This window comes from Corvus moneduloides, chromosome Z (assembly GCF_009650955.1).
Source record: "Corvus moneduloides isolate bCorMon1 chromosome Z, bCorMon1.pri, whole genome shotgun sequence".
Taxonomy (NCBI): domain Eukaryota; kingdom Metazoa; phylum Chordata; class Aves; order Passeriformes; family Corvidae; genus Corvus; species Corvus moneduloides.
This window is the reverse complement of record NC_045511.1, coordinates 51347162-51369099: the sequence shown is the minus strand read 5'-3', so window position 1 is coordinate 51369099 and position 21938 is coordinate 51347162. Positions and strand designations below refer to the sequence as shown.

General features: G+C 38.6%; 1 long non-coding RNA gene across 2 annotated transcripts; it reads left to right on the top strand.

Annotated features, from left to right (window-relative positions):
• The first annotated feature begins 1096 nt into the window (after window positions 1-1096).
• LOC116438341 lies at window positions 1097-21384 on the top strand. Of its 2 annotated transcripts, XR_004237683.1 has the most exons (5): window positions 1097-1386; window positions 3112-3247; window positions 9275-10631; window positions 10730-12015; window positions 17013-21384. It is a non-coding gene; the product is annotated as an uncharacterized LOC116438341 (long non-coding RNA). The 2 variants fall into 2 exon arrangements; XR_004237682.1 differs by having other exon boundaries at window positions 9275-12015.
• The last annotated feature ends 554 nt before the right edge of the window (window positions 21385-21938 follow it).

Genomic DNA, 21938 nt, shown 5'->3' with positions numbered 1-21938 from the left:
AATGTGCGTTTTGGGACTTACAGTTAGATGAAGAAACATGGGAACCCTTTCTAGTCCTCACTCCTCTCTTTTTAGCTGGAAAAGTAGCAAGTGTAAAGTGTATATTGAGCAAAAGGCACATACAGTTTTTATATGATTCACCAAAGCATTCAACAAAAATAGCTGTCAGGTAAAGGCTGGCTAGAAATGCTTCAAACTTAGATGAGAGATGATAACTTCTAAAAGACAGGAGTGGTTATCTACCATTGTCACTAATAAAATGAAAGAGGGATACTCTTTCAACAGTTACACAAAATGCTCTGTGAACATTGTACTGATATGAGTGCACCCAAAAATTGTATTTCTAAAGAGTGTCTCAGTTTGTAGACTTGTGCAAAGACATTGCAGATACTTAATTCTGCAAGTCATAACAAGAGAAGTGGAAAAGGATTAGTAAAACCCACACGACTATTTGGCCTCTTACACGTCCACAAAAGGATGTGGAACATGGTGACTATTTTAGAACACAGAGCAACCTTGGATTTCACATGATGACATTATGGCCGTGACAGAAAATGAACTGTTGAATCATGTATTCCTTTTTCAGAAAGAAAAGCTTAATGTGTAAACACCATTTTTTCACCCATTTGTACAGAGTAAAAAGATGAATTAATTAACTAATTAATAGACAAGAAGTGAAAGAATGCAGTTTGCCACCCTGATTTGTTCTGCAGTTGGTCCACATAAAGAAATAGACGTATAGAAACCTAAGAATAATTTCATCTGCATCTAAATCTAAAGCCTAATTTCATGTAAATCTCAAAGAATATGCTAGTGCAAGGCAGATAATGAAGATCTTCTGCCCAGAAGACAGTCTTTCAGAAAATGGTTCTCTGTAGCACAGATTGACTCTGACTGGAAGCCTCTAGAAAAGAACAAAAAACAAACAAAAAACCAAGCAAACAAACAAAAAAACAAAAAACCCCAACAACAACAAAAAACCACCAAAAAACAAATCCAAAAAACCGAACAAACAAGCAAAAAAAAGCAAAAAAAACCCCAAAAAACAAAAAAACAAACAAAAAAAAACCAACCAACCAAACCCAACCAAACCACCCCACCCCCAAACCTTACTGCAGACACAGAGACCTTTCTCAGTGCAGATTGCTCAAGAGTTTGGGCTGGAAGCCTGAGTCAAAACTGAACAAAAGCTTGTCTGCTTAAGAAGAATTCACTTCCAGCAACCTCTGTTCCACAATGGCAAAGCTCTGTCAGCCACATGGGGCACAGCAGGAAGAAGAAGGGAATCCAAGAGGAAACTTGGCTTCATACCTATTGCAGCCTTAATCACCCTTTTTGAACAGAATTCAGCTGTCAGTCATGTGGAAGACAAACACCTGTGGGGAAGTATGGAAACAGCTCATATTAGAGATGATATTACAGCCAGCATCTGCTGCTTGTCTGCCACTCTGTTAGGAGAAAACAGTAATGCAAGTCCTGTCATAAAATCTTATGATTGCGATGAATGAGGACACTGGGCAACGGGGGGAAATATTTTTTGAAAGAAAGAACAGGAATGATGCCAGGCTTTTATGGACTGATTGTTGTTGCTGCTGTTCTTTACTGGATCCTGGGCACAGGGAGATAGTTATACTGATGGACAATGAAACCTGTTCCCTTTCCCTCTCCTAAGGCTTCTATTCCAATGTCATATTTTCTGTTTCCACTTCCTGAAATTTCTTGGGTTATCATCTCATCTGGCCCTTCTAAAGATATTTTCAAATTATTTGCATAAATAATCCACCTAAACTTGTAATGTTTATTATTTGTCTCTATAAGGGGTACTGTGTAGTCTGCAGGGCCTATCACATTCATGTAAGACAGGTAGCTATCACTAGGTTAATGGATAACCAGTTTTATACCAGTATGAACTATGAAACCAGAGAGATTTCCATGCTGTATTTTGAATTACATATTGAAATCTTTGGTGCTGGCTGGTACTTAATCACAGACATGGAAAGATGATGTCCTTATGCCAGTCTGTAAAATTACTTTTATACCCACAGCTGCCTTCAAAAGATGCTCCTAGCGACTTGATAATTTTGCAATATACTTTCTGTCCCAGATGCTCACAGGTTCTTTCAGGGCAGAAGATTAATTTGTTTTGTTAGCAAAAGTGGTAAACAGATAATCTGACAAACCTGGTCTGGTGTGATACAGGCATTTTTAAAGCAGAGAGGGGAGAGTTTTAAAGTGGCTGTGGTAGGGAAACAAGGATTTGCTTCAACAGTTAGATTTGCTTATGGAGAGAAGAAGAAAAGTTAGGATAGTATTGAAGATGAGTGAGAGGCAGTAACAAAAGTCAGTTTCCTAGTTCTAAGTACTTGTAGATCTTCTTGGTGCCAGGAACTGCAGTTGTTCATTTTTCAGCATCTTTTTACTAGTTAGGATACTGTGACACATTCTCAATACAAAAATAAGGTAGACTGAAAGCTCTTTATGTTGTAACAAGTAGGTAAAAATTAAAGTTGTATACAGAATTAAAAACCAAGATCTGGATTAATGTCATAGTATGGTTTTAATTTGCTTAATAATTTACCATAGTACAGACAGGATTTTGACAGCAGTTTTTTCTGCATTAAATGAAACTGAAAGCTGATATCAGGAAACTCTGCAGAGAAAATTAAGTATTTAAAGAAATTCGGGGGCTTTGTTTAGAGTACTGCTTCCATTTTTGAAAGTCACATGTGGACCATTTTAATTCCAGAAGACTTTAAAAATTGCACCTTTAGTTACACTACAAAATATTGATGTTGGTATTAAAGAACTTTTTAGATTAAAGCTGTAAGGAGGTTGCAATGAATCCATGCACTTTTTTTTCTTGGAATTTAGGTGCTTATAGTATATATTCTGCTAATATTTCTGGGTTAGAATTTATATCTCTGGGTTGATATTATCATTAACTGGTGAGGACTTTAAATTGTAGGACTGTATCTGCAAAAATGATAGTAATCATCATTACTGCAGTCTGCAGGTCTGGACAAAAATACATGTGGTTCTGGTGACAAACAGAACAGGTAGAATCTTTCATTCACAGATACCCTTTGCGTTTGTACATTTTTAATATACTAGATGCTGCAAAAAGTGGGAGAACATGAAAACAAAAAAACCTCTGTTTCCTTCCTGGAATAAGCATGTTAAATATGCACATACTGCATTCTTGAAACAGCTTTGGGTTTGGATAAGCAATAAAAGAGCCCCTGAAACTGTGAGTAATACTTTTCATAACATTAATTTTACAAATTAGAGAGGGAACTTTATAAAATTACTTTTCCTCCCCCCATATATATGCGCTTTTCCTTTTCAAGAGTGTTGATATGTCTCAGTAGATTGTCGCTACTTGTTGATAATTTTTAACTTTCTGTGTATGTCAAAGGACACACATGCCTTTCCTCCTTGTACTAACAGTCAGAATATTAGCTGTAACTTGAGGGGAAGAGTTAGCCAGGATCACAGTCCTCAACAAGGTTTTTCTGTTTTATCAGTGTTACATAGAGCATAGAGGAAAGTCTGTAGTCTTGAAATCATCTGTCCAAGAAAATAAAGGAATACAAGCAGGGTAAACAACCTTTTTTCTTTCTCTAGAAATAGCTAATTCTTTCACTGCTAGGTCAGCTACTCCCAGTCTAAAAGGATCTTGAGTGTGGAGATAGCTAAAGTTTACCTTGGATCAATGCATGATACCTCTAATGCAGCAACGTGATCATCTCTGCTCCTGCAGAGGTCACCCAAATGAAGGCATCATTTGCTTCTTCAATAGGGCACAAAAGTTACAACTCAGCACATTTCTTAAAGAGTAAACAGGTGAACCAGATAGTGTGTCACAGAACTATAGCACTGAACATGATATATTCAGCTGGAGGGTAGTGGCATCTCAAAAGTGAAGGTTTCTCTATCATGCTTTCATATCAGCAAGTTTTTTAATTGCACATTTATACAATTGCTAATTTGCCGCACTGATTAAAATAGGAAGGAAATGCAGTTATATGATGGGACATTTGTGATTACGATTGCTAAGTCATTTGCACCTGTGCCAAACTGAGCAGGTTTATGCTTTTTGCAAAATGGAAGTATTAATGAAAGATGGGGAAATTGATGCAATCAGAAATTGTGAGTTTGGGCAAAGAAGGATCCTGCCTTGCTCATTTCTAACAAAACTAAGTGGCCTGGAGCAGTGATTTTATAGACTGCCATGATTCAAGATCTGTCTCTTAATTTGTGTTATAATATACACATACTTCTAATCTGAAGAAGGTATTCCCCCCGCTTCCCCAACAAAAAGAGAGAAAGAACCACTGTCCCATTGGACAACAGAAATCTTTGGTATAGCTAGAAAACAGGGTACCAAAAATCATTTACTTTAATGGGAAAACACCAAAGGTCACTTATCCCAAGGCTCACTTATGCAAATCAGTTTTTCCAGAAAGAGTCACATTTCCAAGGAAGACAGATTTGAATATGTAAGATTAACGTTTATGTTCCTGAAATTCCTCCATAGAGTATCATTCAGATACTCTTCCAACATATCAAGAGCAAGGTCTCTGGGGGTTAGTTGCTCGTTTTCCTTATATAATGCTCTTCTGTCCCACTGATATGGCTTTTGCAACTGCTTTCTTTCAAAATTTTAAAACCTTGTTCTGCTTTCATTTTTTGCTTTTTTTTGACCCATTTAGGCAGATTAACAAGAGATGTTTGCTTCACAAAAGGCAAAAATACTGCAAACAGGACATGAATGTTTTCTCATATCATGTAGTTTGAAGAACTCAGGCATAAACTGTAGGTTTTCAGTGGAGTCATCAGAAATACTAATGTGATATGTAGCATCTAATTGCATCTTGCACCCTGTTATAAAAAAAAACCCAAACCAAAGAGTGATTCAACAAGTTGTAAGTGAGATCTCTGCTGCAAAGGAAGTAGCAAAATTCCCATTGATGCCTTTAGACCGGGTTTTATGCCTAAATACCCAGTGGACACAATACCTGTAGGTATACACTGCAGTAACAAAGCAGTTGTTACAGCACTGAAGGGATGGTTTGGACACAACACTGAGACTCAGGTTAGTTAAGCATCTTAACTCAAACTGCCAGCCAATTAAAGTCAAAGAAAATGGTTTTGAGATGCTTTAGCTTACATTATTTGCCTTCTATTTAAGGAAATACACACGTAACACATATGTTAAATTTAAGAGAGTTTTTCCTTTCTTCTTCTTGCTTCTCAGTCCTGAAAGTGAAGAACACTAGATCTTTGTGTCTTAGAGCATCTGGCTTGAGGGAAGGTGCAAGCTTGTTTGTAAATTAACCTTAAGTCTGCATTATTTCACTTCAGAAATGAAGAACCTCTTTACTTTGTGAGTCCTGGGCATGAAGAACAAAGGAAATAGTGACTCCATAATAGAGAAGAGCAAAAATTGATTTTGGAAGAGAAAGATAACCTTTGTTAGGTTACTTAAAATGTTGGGAGTGGAGGGTTTGTTTGGTTGTTTGAATAATTGTTATTTCCTTTCAATAACAAATTGTCGTAAGAAAAATCTCGGGAGACAAACACTTTTCTACCTTGTGTCTCTACATGGGAAGTCACAGTGATACCCTTTTACTCCTGAGTAATTGCTGAGCAAGCGCCCATGTTCACTGTTTATATGTTGCACTTTTCAGGGTGACATAACAAGCATCCTTCCATTCCCCCTTAAACCTCTCTAACAATTAATTTTCTGACCCTTTCTCTGCCAATATGGATCCAATGTCATCCAACAGTCATTGCCTTATAGGCCTCTCTGTGTAACAGAGGAACAACCTTCCAAATCCCTGGTGATCCGGACAACAGCCGTTTTCCCCAGGTGAAATGCTGCAGTCTGTTTCCAGTGAGACACTGGGCTCTTGCACACAAGGCATGTATTTGTGCTGATTAAGCACCTTTTTTTAATCAGGAGGGTGTGCACTGTTGAGCATGTTTGATTCAAATATAGAAGCATGAATTGGTTTACTCAGTTAAAAGCTTTGATCTGGCAGTAACAGAAAATAGGTGGAGCTAAAGGAATCAGTAGTGTTTATGGGTCCCAATTTACTTCTGGCCTCTAAAGCAGAATGCTAAAAATGGGTAGAAATTTCTTCACTGGCACTAGAGCACTGAGTTATTCAGAGTGAGAGATGCACTATTTCTCCTAATAACTTTGCTTCTTCATTTGGCTTTCCCTTGCTAGCCTGACACAAATAGGCTTCTAAATTATCATTATGCCATATGTTACTGCAAAATAGGAAGCATACATTGCGGCTATAGGACAAAACACTAGCTACAAGCTGTAGGAGCTTCAGTGAGACATACTCAGAAAACCTGCTCTTGTTCAAAAGCATAAAATTTACTTTCAGATTTTGTTCATTTCAGCGTGTGGATAAAGCCAAAACAGGTAGTGATTAAAAAGAGTATGTATATATTTTATATATTCTTTTAGGATGTGCCTGCCATCCTAGGAATTGGAAATAGTCAAAATATAGTGTTCTGTCCAACGAACTACTGCAAAGATAACAGATTTTTTAATGACCATTAACTTGGAACCAGTTCAATGATGCAGTTATAATCCTCAAAATTACTGATCAACCCTTTTCACCTAGTCAGCTGTTTGCTGTAACATGAAATGAGGAAACAGTTTCTTGGATGAGATAAACAAACAACTTGTTATCATTGCAAAATTATAAGTATGCTACACAAGCAAAATAGCTTTTTACATTTTGTCTTTAGCAGTTATCACTTGTGTTACTGTTCAACTCCATCTGACTGTTCCTGTATTCTTACGCAGTGTTACCTTAAAGAATTAAACCAGTTAATCAACCAGCCCAACTTTTTTTTAACATTTGCCATATTCACAGCTCTTAGAAGAAATTTAAGTGTAGAGATTGGTTTACTTAGGTGTTTTGGCTAACAAAGGTCAAGAGGGTTGGGTTATAAATGTGTGAATCATTAATTGTAGTGTGTGTTCCTTTTACAGTGTTGCTGAGAACTGCACAGGAGAACAGAGATTAAATACTTCCCCGCAGGCTGCAGTAGTTCTTCCCCCCAGTTGCCAGAGTTAACTCTGCCCTGGTACCAGGAGACATTTGCTCAGTTGTTTTGGTTGCTTCTGGTGGCCATTTGGAGATCTACAAAGAAATAATGTTTTCTGTGACTGAGTCCTTGCTTTTCCCAGAGAACAGAGCCTCATATTAAAGTGCCATAATATCCCATATTGTCAGGGTGTCAATCTGCCATTTCGTCAGATGCTTTGGTACACGTACATGTTTATAAAAGAGAAGGACTTTAGGTAGATCTCATAGCCTCACTCATGTGACTGATCCCAGCACATTTAACATGTGAATACTCCCACTGTGTTCAATGGGAACATTTCTGAGCTTAAAGTGAAGTTTATGAATTATTAGTTGCTGATTGGTGTCCCAATAGTATGCTTGCAAGTTCTGGGTCAAACATCTTGCTGTACCTGTAGGGTATCTTCTGAGGGTAGACATTACTTGTGACCAGGGATCAGGGACAGATCCCAGCTGGTGTGGGCTGTGGCTTTTTGAACTGCAGTCGTCAGTCATTGAGACTATTCATACAGTGTTACTGAGGGTCAATGCTCTGCACTGACGGAGTGGTATTGCCCTTAACATGGTCCATTTCTGAGTGAAAGTCTGGATGTGTTTGGGGGCTCTAAGAAGGGGCAGTCTGTCCCCATCCACACACATCTGTGGAGCTTAGACTGAGGCAGCCTCTCAGTGAGCCTTTTGGGGTTGACTCAGTATGGCTGAATGGTGAATGTAGACCAAAGAGCAGGCTTGAATATCACTGAACTGATAATGGTGAGATATACAGAGCATACAGCACTTGAAGCATGTGCTTCCCATTGCAGAAGATAGACATACATCAACAAGTACTACTGAAGAGGAATATTTTAGTATGCAAGATGCTCTCTTACCAGCAGCAAGATTAGCACTCAAGGAAAACTTGGAAAAGCAAGCAGTGAAAGCTTGTAGAAGAGGCAAACATTGCAAAGTATGTAGCTCTGTAAAAGGATGTGTAAAAGCCAGTAGTGAGAGCAGTGCTAATGTTTTGGCATCCAAATTCAAGTAGCAACCTTTGAGTCTATGCCAGTTCAGCATTGGGTGTGAAACTCTTGGCAGTTTGCCTTGACTTCACAGCATTTTTAGGTCTGGAGACAGAGAGCGCAGAGAGGGAGAGAGAGTGCAGAGACCTGAGTATTGAGATGATTTTATAAGTCTTGTTTGTTTCTCTTTCCTATTTACAAGAAATGATTAATGCCTTTAGGGACTATGGAGGATCTAACTCACAAAGCTTAGGTTGGCAAAACAAACTACGTCCCCCACTCCTTTAGAAATGGTACTTAGAAGTGTTAGACTGTATTTTGTCCTCCCTTTAAACAAACAAACAAAAGTATTTCTGGCCAAGGAAAGCTTTTATCTGATGTGATTTTCACTTTTCACATCAGCTTAAAATGCCAAACTTCTTTGTCAAGAGACAGTATAATTTTTAATATCTCCCCTTTTCCCAGAATTATCAGAACTGCCTAGACTATCTGGAAACAAATGGCCACAGCTTCTGAAAAATCAGAAAAATTAAAAGAATTTTTCTGGTTTAGTTTGTGTTTGGACAACAAATACACTACATAAAAATGTTTAACCTGATGCTTTAACTAAACTAATTGTAGATTCAAGGGGTGCTTTTCCAAAACAGTGGAATGAGGTTTTTTTGCTTGTAGGTGTGAATTTCCCCAGATCAGATTAAATTTTATGTTTGTATTTACATAATGAATGCTATAAATTCAGAAATCCTCTCACTAATCTTTCTAAGAGTTTCAATTAACAGGTCCATAAGGATCTTCTAGATTTCAATAATTATGCATTTTACTCAGTTTTTTTGCCCGTCTGCTGTTTAAGGCAGCATTCCTCCTCTGTGTGGGAGGAGGGGGAGGGCAGGTTGTGCTTCCCAGCATTGCTGCCACAGACCTTAGCAGCAGAAAGCCCTGTCAGACAAAGGGGGTGATCTAGAAGGAGCAGGGTTAGCAGAGGCAAATTCTGCCAACCTCGAGTCACCAGCACATGAAAGGATTCCAGCAGCCCTTTACTTCTTTGCTTGTATTACCGTACAGTCATGTTTGCTGTGATTTCTATGCCTATAGTACCAGCTTTTATTGCTATCACCTTCCCTGTGGGCAGCACAACCCACAAATTTGCTGTTTTGGTTATTCCAGCATCCCTTTGGGAACTTCGATGTCAAGCATGACTGTGCTACTTCAAAGGAGAGATCCTAGAGGAAGATATTGTGTAAGCTCTTACGGGCATTGCTCAGAGCAGCAGCATATCCCACAGCCTGCCAATACACATGCTGGTTCATTCCCACGCTGGCTTGCAGAAGAAGGTAGAGCAGCAGATTTCTCTACATTGGCAAATCCTATATAGCCTATTTTGTACTATTCACACTTTTTTGTTCCCCTGCACATCTTGAATAGGATTAACGAATGGAGTTTTTCCTTTAAGCTCCGGTGAACTTTACTAAGATACTCAGAAACTGCACCAGAAGTTTTAAACAGTCTTTTTCACTAGTGGTTCACTTGGCACCATAATTTCCTGTCTTAACAGAGGCACTGACACTTTGTGGGTGACAGTTCTTGCTCTGTATCACCATCAGAGTGTGTGACATATTAACTTTAAAGCAACATAGAGATTTTATTTGCTGAAAACAGGTCTCTTTAAATATTGACCTCTTTAAACATTAAACATTATGGACAAACATCCCAGAATTGATGATGCAGGCATTGCAAAATAAATTACTGTTTAAACCATGGAATGTGCAGCATGACAGTTCAGTTCAGCTGTCAGGGCCTCCTTCATCTACCCTCTGGAAATTACTCTCACCAGCTCTGATATTCGGGCTACCAGTGGTTTCAGATTTATTCCAGGAAGAATTACTGTCAAATAAGCATACTGATTAATTGCGTTAATGACTTCAAATCAATCTTTTATTATCTGTCCTCTGATTTGTGAAGTTAGTGCTTTGTGAAAAGTAAAGTGATGTTGGTCATTTGGGCACATCGAAAACGAAAGTATGTAACTTGAGAGGTATAAAACTTCAGTGGAAAGGCTTATAGCTTATTAATTTCCTCTCCAGATAAAAATGTATTTGTCAGTTCTTTAAAAATTTCAATCACTTTGGCATTTGTATTGCTTCAGGGAGCTTGTCCAGCTCTGGTTTCAAGTTCTTTGAGTCAAACATCTTGCCTGAAGAAGGGAGCACAAATTCTAAGCCATTACCACCCCTCTGAGTTTTTCTGCCAGATTTGTCTCCTTTTCAGTGCACCTCGAAAATAAGAAACAGCTGTTCTCTGGAAAGACTCGGAGGAGTATAAACAATGCTTTACACCAGATATGTTTTACTTCAGCTCGGAAACAATCCTTTAGCAAGCAAGCTTACCTATAATCCAGTAGGAAGACTTTTAACAAAGGAAGAACTTGCAAGACCATGTGCAGACTGCACTTACTGCAGTATGGAAAACTGGTGACTTATCTTCGGCATAGAGTGATAAACCTTCCTTCTACACTGCATTTTAGGTGAGACCAGAAGCACGACTTTGAAACAAACCTCCCCATTTTTCCCACTTACCATGCTGCAGAGAGGTCTCAAATCTTATTATCTGGATTACCTGCAGGTAATTCCAATCCAGAAGATGTGCCTCTGGAGTGCTTCAGCCACTAAATGAGCAACAGAATCAGAGCAGGATCAATCTAAAGTAAAACCTACTGAAATTAATGTATTGTGGAATACCCATGAATTGTTTTATTTTATAGATCCACTCCTACTGTGTTATCCCATTTGTCAGTGCATGCATAGCCCAATGATTTTCTGATATATAATTGATTACCATTTCAGCTGCAGTATCACCTTTGGTAGGTGTTGACTAATTCATAAATAAACTAAAAATGGGAGAAAAAACCCCAGAAACCAAAGCCAAAGAGAAGAAATGGTCTCTGGTCCAAAACAGAAGTGTAATTTCTGTCTAATGCTTTTTCTTCTGCTACTGCAAAGCGTGGGAAGGAAACACTGGGCTTCCAGTCGCAGGCAGGATTAAAGCTCAGATGACTTAAGTCACTGTTACTTCACTACTTCAGTGGACAAAATAACTGCACATCCTAGATAAAGATCTAGGGAAAAAAAAAAGTATTTTACCATAAGCACTTACTGCAAATTCAAAATATGAGTGTAGGTTTTTAATTACCACCATAAGAATATTACACCAGGATAAATAACAGAATTCACTCAGGTATTTTCTGCTCTTGATTCCAAGCCTCCAATTTTACTACATTAGAAAGGACAGGCTGGAAATGAGTGGAGATGGCTGGTGCCATGAGAAACCACAGATTCATCCAGCACAGCTCTGCAGAATGTTATCCAAAGCCCTACAATTTAGGCTTCCCTTTGGATGCTAAATGTTTCTGTATGTATCTCTCCATCTATCTATAGGCATATATTCTCAATTCAGGCAGCATTTGGAAATTATTTCTACCTCAATGTTTATATCTGTCTCTTCCTGTTTAAGCAAACCTGCATTGATCTGCTTTAGATTAAGACTATGTGTTATACCTCGTAATATTAAGAAGGTTTACCCCAGCCTGTATTCTAGCTAGCAATATTCTCCTCAGCAGAAGCTGCAGGCTAATTCTCCACCTAAAGATTTGCAAGTGTGTTTTAGGTTTCTAGAAGACTCCTATGCTCTAAAAGAATCTACTTGGAAGAATCTGGGAGAATTTCTGCTTGGAAAAGAGATCGCTCCTTGGCACCGTCAGTTACTTAGATGCGTTCCCCATTCCCCATTTTTCAAAGACCCTAGAGTTTCTGTCCATCATTTCCAGTGCTGCTGGCTTTGCATGTCAGCGAATTTCTTTCTTTTTACAGTGATCAGAGAATTGAAGACCTTCCTACCACGTGCATCTAGAGGTAGGCAACTGGGCTGCTCTAGTATAAATTATGTTGAGTATACATAAACCGGAATTTTACCAGGACTAGTTAATTTAAAAATCTAAGTGGAAGGTTGCAGTCAGCTGAACTGATCTTGGATGACCTACAGATAAAAGATGCAGGTTAATTCAGCTGTTAATCTGAGTAATGACTATCCAGAGGAAAGTATTGATCTAATTACAGGTAACTGCTGAAAACATAACAATTCTACAATAGACATGCCCTTCCAAAAGGTGTTAACTAGTATACAAAAGATGCCAGATGACTGAAAAAAACCAACTCCAAATTGTTGTATGTGAGCATGAAGCAGTTTATCCTGTAAAAAAAAACCAAAACCGAAACACCTTTCCCACAAAGAACTAGAACACAAAGTCTTGGGCTTAATTTTGTTGAGAAAATTTGGACTCCCAGCCACTTCTGAGCAGACTGAGCAGTGGTGCTGCTTTTGAGTCTGCTAGATATTACATAGGTAGTAATAATTTTCCTGCCATCACTGGTGAAAGTTAAAATCCAAGACAACTGAGAATAAAAGCAGTAGATAAATTGGCAGCTTTGGCCTATGTGCCCTTTAATCTAAACAAGTCTGAATATTCAGTTTTGCAAGTGTGGTTGTGCAACTCAAGATAACTGCTCCACTTCTGTCCCAATGCTCTTTAGTTAGTCACTGCCTGCAATATTTTCTGCAATACCTGTCCTTGACACTATCCAATACAGGTGATTATAAATTTATGTGTATGAAAAGTATATTCTTTGTGTGTGTGAAGCTCTTGTTTTCCTACTGCCTCTTATGAAAACTTCTTCTCTTTCTTTGCCTCCATCCCCGCTCTCTGCACTTCACACTCAGAAAGGCTTTGCTGACAGTGCAGCCACTCATGGAGAACAAGCAAAACATCTCAGAAGCTGGCCAGCATTTCACTTGAATAATTCAAATTATCCATGTATTTAAAGTCAGAAATATGCTTACATAACTTAATTGAATTAGGACGTTACACAAAAAAATACTTTATCTAAGTCTGGCTTACCTAATGCTTTCTGCTGGTGCTACCAAAGAGTCAGCCTGAGTCTGTGACACCAAGAACATTCAGAATTTTAAAAGGAAACAACACAAACTCAGATCTTTATTCTTCCAGGTAAGGAAATCACCCAGCTTGGGGACTTATTTGGCAGAACTTAGAATGTATCAAATCTGGCTGAAGATCTGGAAACTCAGTGTCTTGCTAATGCCTTTAAAAGGGAAACTCACTCAAGATGAATACAATGATGACTGCAAATGTTTTGTGACTGTGAATAAAAATGCAACCAACACAGTGACACATCTAAGAAATGCTTTTATAAGACACACAGCTGCACTGCTGAACTACTGATGGTCAAATCTCAGGACACAAGCTTTCCTCCACCTGACAAAGACCATTCAATTTTTAAGACTTTATATGGGCAGCTTTCTAGCTGCCAAAGGTTGTTGAAGCATTTCAGTTTTGTTTTTCGCACATTGTCAAAAGATTTTTTGTTTTGGGTTGTGAGCTTTCAAAGGCAGAACAGAAATATCGACAAAGGCACTATTCATGTCAGTATTTAACTGCTGATTGACAACTCTTTTTCTGCATGCTGGTGGAAGCTGCTGAATTATAGCTTTGGCTGGAAGGAGCTGACAGTGAAATTGGATACCTCTTCCTCAATCCCAAATAACTGCAAATCTAAAGGGTCTTTTGTTGAAAGATTACTGAGTTTCAGAAAGCCAGGCAAGAAAGAAAAAAAAATTTTTCCCCAGTTTTTTCCTTGTGCTTATTGCTACAGTCCAACTCTGACCCCTGAACTCAGGGTAGATATTTCTGCCATCCTCATCAGCATGCCATCTAACAAAGAGGTTGTTAGTTTCTGTTAGGTGTTTTTTTTTCCTCCCACTTCATTTCAATGAAAGAAGAACAAAACTAAAATTGCTGGATGTTCCTATATTTAAAAATTCTACGGTAGAAAAAAAAAAGAAAAGTTGAAGAGATGGATCTTGTTAAGTAATGAGCCCTTGTTTTCTATACAAGGAATAAAAACCAGAAAAAACCAAATAGGCAGGTATTTTAGGTTTTACATCTTCTGACAAAATGTTATTTCACATTTTTAAGCAGTATTTACACATAATTGTCTACTAAAAGAAATGGTGCAAAGTTTCCATGAAACAGCTGCCACTTCTACTTTTTCTGATATTTTGAGCTTTCATTTTTGAATTTCTCCTTTTAAAAGAGGAGCCTTGAGAAGGCTCGGGGGGGGGGGTCGTCTCATCACTGTCTGTAACTCCCTGAAAGGAGATTGTGGTGAGTAGGGGGCCAGTTTCTCCTACTGTGCCTGCAGTGAGAGAACAAGAGGGAATGGCTGTAAGCTGACACAGGGGAGATTCAGATTAGATACAAGAAAAGAATTGTCACTGTTAGGGTAGTCAGACACTGCAATAGGTTGTCCAGGAAGGTGGTGGAGTCACCATCCCTGCAGGTGTTCAGAAAACATCTGGATCTGGCACTGGGTGATGTGGTTTAATGGTTTAGGGCAGTGCTGGGTTGATGGTTGGACTTGATGACCTTAAAGGTCCCTCCCAATCTTGATTATTCTATGATTCTATGAAAACACTTACCTGAATATTGCAGGACAAACAGGCTGGACTTTGTCTTTCAAATACATGGAAACAGCTTGGCATTTACATGGGCCAAAATACTTGGAAGTGTTTCCATTTCAGAGGTGGACTTTTTGAATGGTCATATAGCAAGTGAGGCAGAGTCAGCCCTAATATTATATTCTACCATATAATAATATACCAGGAATAAAGGGCCTATGGCTACACTAGCATTTGAATTTTCTCTCTGGTATGAGACCATTTATCTAATTTAATGTTTCTGGATAATCTCACATGTCAAATAAATGTGAAATAATTGAATCAATAGAAATATCAAGATGATTGTTTTTCAAAAGAGAGAAAGACAGTGAAAAGATGAGGGAAGCAGCAAAAGGAGAATAGTAAGCTACTCATAAATGTTCATGTCCAATGCAGCATTTTGACAAAAAGTTGTGTGAGATTTTGTTCTCTGGGTGGCCAGTACTTTTGCCACGCTCCTCACTGTGTAAATTCTGAAAGAGGCCCACCTTTTTATCAAAAATTTTCACCTGTTCAGGTGCTCCTCCATTACTTGACACAGAACAGATCTTCTTGCACTTCATGTTCTTTTAGACTTTTAAACCATTGGAGAGAATATGACTCAGACAGTCTGGCATTCTGTTCCCAGAATCTGTCCTAGTTAGGGAGGTGTTTCCTCACATTTCTTAAGAAAGGTGCTGGTGTCATCAGCCTCTCAACAGAGATGCCAATGGATCTCTTCACAACCTAACTATCAAGCTCTCAGTAGTAACTGCTATTTTATAGTGTTCCACAGGCTTTTATCATGACCTTAAAGCCTACATTTCTCCGATTATTGTCTCAGTTCTTGCAAAAATAAATCAGTTGCCATTTTCAGACTTCATATGCACAAGATTTTGGGAGCAGTGCATGAAGGGGAGACCTTTGAGTAGAAGACTTCAGCAGCAGTTTTGTCTTTCACTTTTAAACTCTTTTTTACACAAACTTAAACCAACTAATCTTATAAAGGAGAACTGTTTTAAATGCCTTCAGAGGAACATCAGGGAAATGATCCTACCAAATGACAATGAGAACTTTGCCTGAAGGTATGCAGCCATCACTTTGGTAGGGCCCGCACAAGTAGTGTGCCAAGACCAAAAAAAGAGATCAACCCCACAAAACTTCTTAAGAATGCAGAAAGAAAATTTCCCCCATATATAGAAGGAAGCCTCTTTGAGCCCTAGCTCCTTAAATGATAATGCCTTACCATCCTTGCTTTCTACTTTATATGCACCTAAGTCTTGTACATACATATCTAAATACTTACATATAAGCATCCACATTATTTCAAATTCAATTTTCCCCATGGTTTTTTGGAATTCAGCTGATTCCAAAATTTGACTTCAAGGTAGCTACAGGAAAGGACTATTCTAACATCACAAGCAAACTGCTAAATTCAGTAAAAGAGCCTTAAAAATTCATAGTAAATAACACAAAATATCTCCAGAAATGCATACCTTTTATCAGTACAACATGGACTGTGTCACAAGCAGCAGAGTATTTTACATAGCCCTATTCTGTGGTGCTTTCAGCCCAGCAGTAACTGTGGTCAGATGAGTAAGGATGTCTCAGAACTTCATCCAAACCCTCATAGTCTCTTTTTGCCAGTAACTGTGATTCCTTTCTTCCTCATGTCTGTCCAATTCTGCTTCTAGAACTACTTAAAAAGTAGATTTAGGTTACTGTTCTGGACAGCTGTTTTCACCTGCATTATGGGAGACATAGACACACAAAGAGTAGATATAAACCACAAGTTTATCTGAACTACTTTGGTTTGTTTTTGTGTGTATTTGTACTCTGCCATGCACACTCTTAAATGTTACTCCAAGGAGCAAAACTTGAGTAGAAAAATATTCTGGTGCTTCATCCAGAAGCAGTGAGTGAAGGTCCTCAGAACACCACAACCTCTGGTAACTTTGAACAAATCATTCGTTCTTTGCCTGAGGTTTTTAATCTCAACAACTGTGTAGTAGTTCTTCTTTTCCCCTACAACTTTTTCTGGTTTTATCTTCAGACAATATAAGCTCCCAGTACAGGAAATTCCTTGCTGTGCCTTTGACTGGAACCAGAACGAGAAAACTCTGTCTCACCTTCAACTTTCTGTGCACTCTGTGGGAATGACACTAAAATAAGTGCTAAAAAAATTTGGCCAGCTCTGTTGGGGCCATTCAAACTAACATTAGTTTTAGCTGTTTTCAGCTTTTTGGTTCCACTGTGCAAAGTGGTAGTTTTAAATATGTTATTGCTAAATTAGTTTAACAGTTCCTGTATAAACATAACTAAGTACCATCTAAACAACTAAACCACTGTTTTTCATTAGGTGCCTGACCAGGGGGAATTTCCAACAAGAACTGACGTTATACTTCTGTTTGTGAAACAGACAGACAGTGTCACCTGTGTCATCCCTGGGCTGCATTGCAAAGGCTTATCTTTGTGTCAACAAGATGATGTGACCTGTCCTCATCATTGATGCAAAAGTACTGGCAATCTGGGAGAACTACAGCTGGCAAAGTTAGAAGTCAGCTCTGTGACTTTCATGTGGGGTCAGATGATGGGAACAGACAACTCATTTTAGACAAGCAAAAGTAAACAAGTTTCAAATAGGCGATGTTTTTGACATAACCTCTATTTCTAGAGAAAAGCAAAACCTAATACACATTCTGACCAAAGGCCAAATGCTGAGCCTTGGCTGCATATGCCTAATTTTTATTGTAATCAGCAGGAACTCTGTGTGAGTATGTCGAAGGTCAAAACTGAACCCCAACTTCAGCTCAGATCAATATAACCATGTGATTTTGCCAGCTCCACCTAAGTGTAATAAAGTAGAACTCAACCTATCATAACACTGATTAATACATTTCATGTTTAAGCAAAGATACAGAACTTTAAATTAATGGCAGTCCAAGAAAATGAAAGTCAGTGTAAACCAAATAAATACCTTGAGGTACAAAATTTAAGCCCCCAGACATTTACCAAGGCATAGCTTAAATGCTCTGTGCACAAGAGAGTACATCTGAAGGAGTAAGAGATGTGCTAAGAAACCAGACATTAGACCTGCAGAAGGAGAAGAAACTCATGGATGGACTTAAGTCAAACCTGTCACCTCAGTGACAGTGACAGTGTCAGTTTAAAGAACAGCAAGCAATCTGATGAGTGCCACTGAGAACTGGACACTTGCAGCTGAATCCAAGAAAAAAGTACAAAAACAGTTCTTCAGCTCTTTTTCCACTGAAGGAAGGAGTATTTTCCCTTTTGAGGTGCCTACTGCCTTGAATTAGCTTTACACCCTCTACTTCCTCTGGGCCCACCACAATATGAGACTACAATGAGCCTTCTTCCAGAACATCACAGGTTTCATTCCATGCTCTGTCTTGGCTGTCCCTTAGGAATATGACTGTATGAGGTACAGAGTCTGACATACAACATGAGTTAAATCCTCAGGCACTCTGCTCTTAGCAATGCAGGTTATGAAGTCCAGGGCACTTCTAACTGTGTTCTGGCAGAAGCGACACAGGACACCTGCTCAAGCTCTGGTCACGGTTGTATGCATTCTTTGAAGCCAGACGGGCATTAATTGTTATTACATTTAGTTTTTTAATAAGTAATTCCCATCTCACACATACAATCTGTACACACAGATTCAGATACAGTTCTTGCGAGTTGGTTGGTTTATATAGACATCGATACAGTTGGTTGCATATAACCACCTGTCCTTAACTGGCACATCTCTCACTGTAATTATTTTTATGGTAAAAAAAACTTCTTTCGCCAAAGAAATATTGATCCATTTGGGATGCACTACATGATTTATATTCTTAGAACGTGAAAACATACCCCTCAGAACCCTCCCAATTTGTTTTTCTGTATATATTCCATTTAGCTGAGTTTATATATTTAGAAAGTAAATCATAAATATTTAGAGAGTAGAAAATTAGAGCCAAGGAAAATGTTAAATAAATCTGAAGTGTGTGCATGTTATGACACAGTTTTTAAATTTCTGCCTTCCCAAGTGGAAGTGGAGATCACATATTATAGGGTGACTATATATATATTCTCTATTTTAAACCGTATTATGATTTAAAATATTTTACTACTAAGTAGAAAAGCACACATCTTAAACAAACCTGTCTTAGAGTAGGAGCCAACTGTAATTGTAATGTAATGTCTTCCAGCTGCTACTGTGCAATATTCCAGCAGAACTTTTCCTGTTGGCTGCTAGGATTTATGTTACACTTAACCTTGAGCTGTTCTGGCAATGCAGGGCCTGGTTCCACTTCTCTACTCCATCATGCTCACAATAGTGTGATGACACATCATCAACACGGCACAGCATGTCTATCAGGGCTCCCTCAGAAGGTGCTGAACATTTTGTTTGCTCAGACAGCACATCTGGCTCTTGAATTCCTTCTTCTTGCTTCCCTTAGCAATGTAAGACCTTTGAGATTTTAGTCTTAGGAATTAAAAGGACTGCCAGGAAAAGGTATTGCATATTGTGGTGACTTTTCACTCTGAAACAACAATTTCTTTGTTATCTCAATATCCTCCTCCTTCAGTGCCCTAACTGTAACCTCAACAGCCTATCTATTTGACTTAAAGGAAGGAATTTGACTTAATGCTAGCAAGAGCGAGGTCTCTGAGAAAACAGAATCCTCTATTGTGCCTCCATGTTAGCCTTGGTATAAGCACCACTGACTAGGAGAGAGAGGCGAGACAGAGAATCCTGTCAGCTTGATACCTTTATTTGGCAGGTTTAAGCCCTGTAAAAAGATGTAATTTGAAGATGTTTGGAAACAGTATGGTAGAACAGTGGATGAAAAACCTCAATGTCTTCCATACTGAATGTGCTGCTTTGCCAATCAATTTAAACATCCCACTCTTGCTTTGTTAGAACTTCACCACAAAATCAAATTCCCTCTCCTGGCTGCAGCCCATGATGCTTACAAAATATCGTTAAGGCAGGAAAGGGTGGAAGGTGAGAGGGGAAGGAAAATAGCGTAGAAAGTCAGGAAGAAAAAAGAGTAAAAATAAGATGGAAAGGGGAGGAGCAGGGAAAGAAGGAAATAAAACTAGATTTTGAGCTGACAGCACGTTCCCACAGACCAAGACAGTGAAAAATAACTTACAAACCACATCAAGAGTGCACTTCAAAATGCCTGGCTTATTTTCCCTGCTTTTACTCCAGTGAGTTATTACTGGTCAGCATCCAGCAAAGAAGACATCCTCTTAACTGGAGAAGACCTTCAACCATAATAAAAAATACAGTTGCAGGCCAACTGGTGTTCTTCAGTGAGAAGTAATGCTCTTATGGGAGTAATGCAAAAAGTGGAAAAAATAGTATCTAATCAGAACTGCAGGTGGAAAAATGTGTCTATGTGGAAAAAGGTAATTTCCAAGTTGAAAACTAACCAGGAAACAGGCTTGAAATAGTGGAAAACAGTAAACAAATTCCTATGAGATGAACTAACATTGTGCCCTGCAATGAAAAGTAATTGGAAAGTAAAGAAAACAAGTGGTTTGGAGCCAGAACATAACAAAAACTGTCACGAAGTCTCAGATCCCAGATAGACCACACCCTTCTGGTGCTAGGCATCTCTTGGAAGAACAGTCTGTCTCCTGTCTCTTCTGAATCAGAAGAGTTCACAGGAATTTTTAAATCACCGCTGTCTCTGCTGAAGGGGATCTAAGAGATATAAAGAACATTGCTGAATTGGTGCTGCCCTTTCCAAATGCACAACCTCAAAAACTTGTCATTACATCACTAGGATAGAGACAGATCACCACCATTGCATCCAGTTCTACTTCTGTGGAAATCAATAGAAAAACTCAAAGTTTATCATAAAAGAACTTGTATGAAAAGTTATTCTGAACTTTGGCATTGTCTTACTTTGCAAATTTCCTGTCAATCCCATTTTATTTTTTTTCCTTCAGGGTGATATTGCCTTTCTTTAAAAGAATCCCACCTCTATCAAGAAATTTTCTGTAAACCAGTGGGTTGCCATCTTAGCCATAAATTTTTTCTGAGATTTAATCCTATGTGTTCATTATCTCCAAGCAGGAAGAGGTTGTATCTGCCTGAAACTTGTCCATCTTTTGTAATTGTGCTAGCTGGTGTAATGACTCTTGTGGTACAAATTAATGTTTTCTTTTGTATGGGTCTCTGGAACATTATTCTCATTAATTTATGAATTATAAAAATGAGTTACAAGATGTATCACAAAGATACCACCCCCCCATCATGATTGTCTGTAAGTCAGTTCCCTTCCTTGTGCCTCATCTGGGAATGTAATGCCAGAGGATGAATCCATGGAAACTACTGACATATCTGGAAGAGCCAGTGGTAACACGAGAAACTGAGAATTCAGTTGGCTTGTGAGATCCTGTGCCAACACACAGGTAGCTAGTACAGACTCTGTTCTCTAGGAAAAATGCCAACAAAGCTGCAGCAACCCAAAAGTGTTTAAGAGCCCAAAGTGTACCCCAGAACCATGCTCCCCTGGGTGTGATGCAACAGATCTGTATCCATCAGCAAAAGAGGATTAGTTGAGATATACCCATGATTCATTCAAGTGAGATGGCAGTACTGGCTTCTGTAACCCATTATGTCCCTACCCTAGCAGGCAAGGCCACGTACTTTGACCCCTAATAGGAACTTCATGTACTTATTAAACAAAAATAAGTATCTTCCCAGCACTCCTCATGTTTGGTATAAAGTATTTGCATCACAATAATATGAGTAGTAATAACACTGAGAAATCAGCATGGCTTTTAACTGCTAAGTCATTGCCCTTTCACCAATCAATAGCTCCAGATCTCTTCTAAGTGTAAGGTTTCAGCAGAGTCCTCAAGGGAATCTTGCATGTGGAAATCTTATGTGCTCCTAGGAAGCAAAGACTGTGAGTTGGTTGAAGACTTCCATAAAATATTCTTTTGAGATCTGATTTGTGTAGGCAACTCTGGTCTTAGGACCTCGTAATTACTGCCAGTACAACGGCTTGATCCAAGGTCATAATCTTTCCTTCTTTTCTGCATGGTCCATCACCCAGGGCTATTCAAATTATCTTTATTTAAGCATGGAATCATTTACATGAACCCAGAGTGTGGCATAGTATGTAGGAATACCTGTGTGCTAACTTAATGCACTGCCACTTTTCATTAGTGTCATGAAGCTGCTTTCAAGCCACTGTATTTATTTAACAACAAGGTCAGGACATCTGTGTAGAGGATTAAAGCAACCACTAGTAGTTCC